Here is a 7,500-nt window from a genome sequence, read left to right as displayed (position 1 = left end):
CGGGAGGCCCCCCCTCACCGGCCGGGGACGGTCCCACCCAGCCACCGCCGCGTATCGCTTCACACCCAGATGCCATTCACGTTCGTGGGCATGGTGGGTATCGCTGGAACAACCGGTTGGTAGCTCAACCGATCGTCGCCATCACTGATTCACCTCTAGCGAGAACAACCGCACCACAACGGTTTACCAGTTGTTCATTTGCATAACGTCACCAGCAAACGTAGGCGTCCATCGCCATTTGCAAATTCAACGATTGTTGCATGCCTGTGTCAGGTGTCACGACACACTATGTCTGCCCACATACACGCAACAACATGTGCACGCTTCGCGAACACGTGGAAGGTGGCCCCCGTACGTATGCGATGTCCATTGCGCGAACGACTGTCAACCGGCCTCTGTCGCATGTCGCAGATGTGGAACGCAGTGCACCATGCTATCACGGTGTGTGAGAAGAGACGACTACGTCTGACAACACGCGCCACTACATCAACAGACGGCTCATGCTGATCGCCATCCAGGGCATACCACACTGCAATCCAGCTCTTATAGGGAGACGACACGTAGCTGAGTGCACAACATTTGGACCGCATGGTTCGCCGTTGTTGGCGCAGTCGTTGTACGGTCACATGTACCACGATGTATCATTCAGTACATGAGGACCAATGTGCAGTACAGTGTGTGATTTGGACGTACAACATCAGCGGACAGTTGACACAGGCCGTACCACAGCGTAGGCTAAGTGCTTCGCACATGCGAATGCCAATGAACAACTGCAAATGCCAATGAACAACTGCAAAGGGCATTGAGCATGTACGTCCTGCTGCCATCCACATTACAGTGTATAGCTGCAAGGTGTTTAACATGAAGCGATACACTGGGGACCGGGCAGTGCGAGTAGCAAACTATATTGCGGGGGTTGCAGTTAGGCAACACTACACTAATTTAACGCGTCGTATGACAATTACAGAGCAGGTTAAGGCCCAACGTGTGTTGGGTTAAGGCCCAACGTGTGTTGGGTTAAGGCCCAACGTGTGTTGGGTTAAGGCCCAACGTGTGTTGGGTTAAGGCCCAACGTGTGTTGGGTTAAGGCCCAACGTGTGTTGGGTTAAGGCCCAACGTGTGTTGGGTTAAGGCCCAACGTGTGTTGGGTTAAGGCCCAACGTGTGTTGGGTTAAGGCCCAACGTGTGTTGGGTTAAGGCCCAACGTGTGTTGGGTTAAGGCCCAACGTGTGTTGGGTTAAGGCCCAACGTGTGTTGGGTTAAGGCCCAACGTGTGTTGGGTTAAGGCCCAACGTGTGTTGGGTTAAGGCCCAACGTGTGTTGGGTTAAGGCCCAACGTGTGTTGGGTTACGTTAAGGGGCAATGTGGGTTACGTTAAGGGGCAATGTGGGTTACGTTAAGGGGCAATGTGGGTTACGTTACGGCGCAATATAGGTTACGTTACGGCGCAATATAGGTTACGTTAAGGCGCAATATCGGTTACGTTAAGGCGCAATACAGGTTACGTTAAGGCGCAATACAGGTTACGTTAAGGCGCAATACAGGTTACGTTAAGGCGCAATACAGGTTACGTTAAGGCGCAATACAGGTTACGTTAAGGCGCAATACAGGTTACGTTAAGGCGCAATGCAGGTTACGTTAAGGCGCAATGCAGGTTACGTTAAGGCGCAATACAGGTTACGTTAAGGCGCAATACAGGTTACGTTAAGGCGCAATACAGGTTACGTTAAGGCGCAATACAGGTTACGTTAAGGCGCAATACAGGTTACGTTAAGGCGCAATACAGGTTACGTTAAGGCGCAATACAGGTTACGTTAAGGCGCAATACAGGTTACGTTAAGGCGCAATACAGGTTACGTTAAGGCGCAATACAGGTTACGTTAAGGCGCAATACAGGTTACGTTAAGGCGCAATACAGGTTACGTTAAGGCGCAATACAGGTTACGTTAAGGCGCAATACAGGTTACGTTAAGGCGCAATACAGGTTACGTTAAGGCGCAATACAGGTTACGTTAAGGCGCAATACAGGTTACGTTAAGGCGCAATACAGGTTACGTTAAGGCGCAATACAGGTTACGTTAAGGCGCAATACAGGTTACGTTAAGGCGCAATACAGGTTACGTTAAGGCGCAATACAGGTTAGGTTAAGGCGCAATACAGGTTAGGTTAAGGCGCAATACAGGTTAGGTTAAGGTACGACATAGGTTAGGTTAAGGTACGACATAGGTTAGGTTAAGGTACGACATAGGTTAGGTTAAGGTACGACATAGGTTAGGTTAAGGTACGACATAGGTTAGGTTAAGGTACGACATAGGTTAGGTTAAGGTACGACATAGGTTAGGTTAAGGTACGACATAGGTTAGGTTAAGGTACGACATAGGTTAGGTTAAGGTACGACATAGGTTAGGTTAAGGTACGACATAGGTTAGGTTAAGGTACGACATAGGTTAGGTTAAGGTACGACATAGGTTAGGTTAAGGTACGACATAGGTTAGGTTAAGGTACGACATAGGTTAGGTTAAGGTACGACATAGGTTAGGTTAAGGTACGACATAGGTTAGGTTAAGGTACGACATAGGTTAGGTTAAGGTACGACATAGGTTAGGTTAAGGTACGACATAGGTTAGGTTAAGGTACGACATAGGTTAGGTTAAGGTACGACATAGGTTAGGTTAAGGTACGACATAGGTTAGGTTAAGGTACGACATAGGTTAGGTTAAGGTACGACATAGGTTAGGTTAAGGTACGACATAGGTTAGGTTAAGGTACGACATAGGTTAGGTTAAGGTACGACATAGGTTAGGTTAAGGTACGACATAGGTTAGGTTAAGGTACGACATAGGTTAGGTTAAGGTACGACATAGGTTAGGTTACGGTACGACATAGGTTAGGTTACGGTACGACATAGGTTAGGTTACGGTACGACATAGGTTAGGTTACGGTACGACATAGGTTAGGTTACGGTACGACATAGGTTAGGTTACGGTACGACATAGGTTAGGTTACGGTACGACATAGGTTAGGTTACGGTACGACATAGGTTAGGTTACGGTACGATATAGGTTAGGTTACGGTACGATATAGGTTAGGTTAAGGTACACATTGTTGTAAGGAAAGGTTTAATGGGGGGCGGGGCGGGGCGGCCGGTTTGTTGATTGTGATTATAGTAAGTGGATGCCTGCGGCATCATCTGATTTGCCACGTCAGGATGCACCTTTGGCTCATGACAGGCGGCGCTCTCATTCCATGCTTGTGGCAGACCTGTGTCTTTCATTCCTGCCATTGTTTGTGTGCTGTGAGAGGAGGCAGTATTGTGATGTTGGGTGCACCCCTGTGTAGGACATGTGTGGGTGTTGGTGGCTTGGCTGAGCAATGGTGGTTGTCGGGTGGGTGGGATATTCTGTTTTCTGAGTGGACCTCCCAGTCTGGTTATGACAGTGTGGATTGTCTAATGTGGCGGAGAGGATGCACTGGGTGTTGTTCCATGCTGGTGCTTACATATTGTCTGTGTGCGTGTTACAGGCAGAGAGTAGTGCGTGATAAGGGTGTGTGGCTGACGTGTGGTTGTGATTGTGAGCAGAGTCTTTCAGCATGTATACGGACAGTTGTATACATTATCTGTATTCTGATGGCTCTATCTATTACTAATCAGCGCCGTGTATACGTTTAATCCGGTTCCAGTCGAAACTGTTGTATCTCTGTACATTAGTGACACGGCGAGCCCGCTATGTAGTTACTCGTCTCGGCAGCTTCCACCGGTGTATGGCAAATGATTATAAGGAATCAGTCTAGTCGTCAATACCGATGGTGTGACGTCACATGTCTGGGGTGGGGGACGCTGCGCCCTTCCGGTGGGTCATGGCCTAGAAAGACTCTTCCCACGCAGGGGGGCGTGGACTGTCATTGACTCTTCCAGGTAATATACTTGCCGTACGTTCTTGCGACTGCGAGTGCAACGCTCACCGGTACCGACATGGATGGAGCGCCTCCTAGCTGACCGCTCAGCATCGGCATTCGTACAGAGAGCAACGCGGTCGCGTCTCTAGCTCGTAACTGGTACAGCCCGCAGCTCATGTATAGGGACAGATTTTTTTTTTTTTTTTTTTTTTTTTTTTTTTTTTTTTTTTTTTTTTTTTTTTTTTTTTTTTCCCCGATTTATGGAACATGCATAACCCACTTTCTAATACTTTTGAGTGGGCGTATTATGACTAACTATCTCTACTATTAGCACTACAGGAGTGGTTTATTAATGCATGCAAGCTATCTAGTTATTAAGTAGCTTCACTATATGTGAATCAACGGCCTCTTAGCCTCTCTGGAACGCTGCCAGAGAGTTGCCCGTCCCTAGCCACGTGGAGGCGGGCCGCTACTTCTAGAGAAACCACTCCATTTGTGTTACTCTTTTATTCCCCCCACCACCTTGCTGAACTAACTACAACTACTACCTACTCTAAGTCAAGACTTAAACAAACATAGTATATACATATATACAATTGCGCATTAGATCTTAAGCGCATTTACTCTCTCCCAAGGTAGGCTCGCTGGGCCTCCCTTGAGATTTTGTTAACCAATTTTGCGAAATTGCTGAACATTTCGCTTTCTGTTAATATTTCATTAACATTTCTAGTACGCAAAAGCTGCCTCTCCCCTGAGACAGCCTGTTCATATATTGGGCACTCGAACACTATGTGTTCTGGCGATCCTTCGTGGGCACCACAGTCACACTCCGGTGTTGGCCTTTTCCCTATTTTATGCAGGTACGTGGGATAAGGACCATGTCCCGTGAGGAAGTGAACTATGCCCTGTGAGGGCTTCATTATCTTGTTATTTAATCTTCCCCTTACTGTGGGTATAAACCCATGGACTCTACGGCCCGTACTGGATCCATCCCATTCGTCCTGCCAAACGTCAAGCACTTTCTTGCGAATGGCTTTGACACTTACCAGAGGAACGCCCATTATATCTTGTACCCTGTCGATGTTCTGTTTGCGCAGCCAATAGAAGGCTGCGTGCTGCCTTATTATTAGGTCTAATGGACATAGACCCATAATTACCAACAGTGCATCTGTTGGACTTGTGTTGAATGCTCCAATGCATCTCAACAGAACGTTCCTCTGTATTCGCCTGACAGCAGCGGCAGGCCGCACCAGAGCTAACCTGTGGGCCCACACACTGGATGCGTGCCCTACTATTGGTGCCAATATGCTGTTATGGTAAATATTTATTGCCTTTGACGGCAGATGGAACCTTCTTTGTCCAATTGATATTATCTTATTGAACAAAGCTAGGGACTTTGTCGTTATTTGCTCGATATGCGGAATGAAACTCCAATTCTCATCTAAATATACCCCAAGGTAACGGGCATATCTCTGTCGTGACACTGCTTGCCCATTAATTCTGACTGTTGGGTCCCTATTTAACTTGCCTTTCAAGAGCATATATAGGGATTTTTGTGGTGCTATAGACATCTTAGTCTTTGTACACCAGTTGGTTATTAGATCAATAACCAGTCGTGATCGGTCCTCGATCACATTGCGAGTGTCACCTTCTACTAGAATTGCGAGATCATCCGCATAAGCAACGACTCCCAGAACTGCAGTCTCTCGCTGCAGGACGTTCAACAAAGGTTCCATGTTAATATCCCAGAAAATGGGACCACACACCGATCCCTGGGGACAACCACGGGATACTCTTTTAGATACGACGGCTCCAGGAGCCGTTATCTTAGCAGTCCTTCCATCACAGTAGGCCTCCAGACAGCCGTACAGCAGCTGCGGGCACCCAATCTCTCGCAGGCGAGAGAAGAGTGCCGGCCACCACAGGTTGTCGAAGGCCCCTGAGATGTCTATCATTATGCCAAGTACATACTTTGATGTCGCAGAGTGAACAATTCGGCAAACCTCATTGATCGCATCCTGGGTGGAGCGACCCTTTCGGAATCCGAACTGCCTATCACTCATACCATACAGAGTTCGATGACTCTGGAGACGGTCAGCCAGCAACTTCTCAAATGCTTTGCCCATTACATCCAGCAGACAGATAGGCCGATAGGATTTCGGCACTGTTGGATCTTTATCAGGGCCTTTCCTGATAACTACAACTTCAGCAGTTTTCCACTTCAGTGGATAATAGCCCCTTTGTAAACAACTGTTGTAAATACGACTTAGTGCCGGGGCGACCAAGTGTGCGAGTCCCTGTAAGATCTCCACAGGGATCCCGTCAGGACCAGGCGCCTTCTTCCTTGCAAAGGTGTAGATGGTTGCTTCTACCTCCTCTGCTGAGAAAGGGCACACGTTTGTATCGTTAAGATACGGAATCGACAGCGCCTGACGTATGTCCCGCTGTTCGTGCGAGTCTTGGTCCTCAATGTCATCAGGCAATAATGTATCCAACAGCAACCTTGCTGTTTCTTCCCAATTCTTGGTCGTGTCTCCATCCCCAGCACGTAGCGTAGACAGAATCATGGGCGATCTTATTTTTTCTCGAACGATTTTGTAAGGAACTCCCCAAGGGTCTGTTCCCAGCTGATCGTTCACAAATTTTTCCCAGGATTGGCGCCTTGTAATGTCCAACTGATCCTTGTATCTCTGCTTCAGACGACGATAAATACGCAGGTGGTATTGTCGTTCGTCATGGGCAAAGCTCCTTTGGTAGTTGCTTCGCGCCCTTCTGACCGACCGTTTGAGCACAGTCAATTCAGGGGTCCATGGGGTGGACTCCCTGCAGATGTATCTCGCTATTCGAGGTACAGCCAGTGTGATAGCCGTTTGCACGGAGCTTACCAGCTCCTCCACAGCTTCATCAATATTACCTATGTCCTCTCCGAACTCGGGAGGACTGAACACCTGCACGAGTCGGTCCCAGTCTGTCCGAGCATAATTGAAGCGTTCCACCCATTCGCCTGGCACATCCGCGATGGTCGGCGCTATATCAAATGTTATACAGTTATGGTCACTGACAGTTAGATGTTCTCTTACTTGCCAGTTATGGACGTGGGGTGCTGCCCTCTCGCTTGCTAGTGTGACATCAATATTTGATGTTGCACCCGCCCTCCCTGAGTAGGTCGGGGGGTACCCAGGCAAGTTTAGCACATACATGTGCGTTTCCATTATCAAATCCACAAGCTCCGCACCCCTACCGTCCTGTACATCGCTGTGCCAGAGTGGGGACTTAGCATTAGCATCAAGAGCTACAATTATAGCCTGCCCGGCTAAAACTCTTAGTATCCAATTCAGCTGATCAAGATAAATCTTGATGTCATGTCTGAATTGGCAGTAGACGTTTACAACGTACATACTGTAAGACAGCAGATTTAGTTGTACAACTATAATATGCTCAGTACAGAACTGATTTAATATCGTAGTTTTAATAGTTTTATTCAATACTATAATTGCACTCATGGGGTTCCCACCTGAGGATACCACCTGTGCTGTTGCGGGAAAACCAGGGACTCGACCCGCACAGGAGTTCGGTTCTTGTATCAAAAGAATATCAACTCCT

This window comes from Schistocerca americana, unplaced genomic scaffold, assembly GCF_021461395.2.
Source record: "Schistocerca americana isolate TAMUIC-IGC-003095 unplaced genomic scaffold, iqSchAmer2.1 HiC_scaffold_215, whole genome shotgun sequence".
NCBI classification, from domain to species: Eukaryota; Metazoa; Arthropoda; class Insecta; order Orthoptera; family Acrididae; genus Schistocerca; species Schistocerca americana.
The sequence above is the reverse complement of the archived record's forward strand: the minus strand, read 5'-3'. Positions refer to the sequence as shown.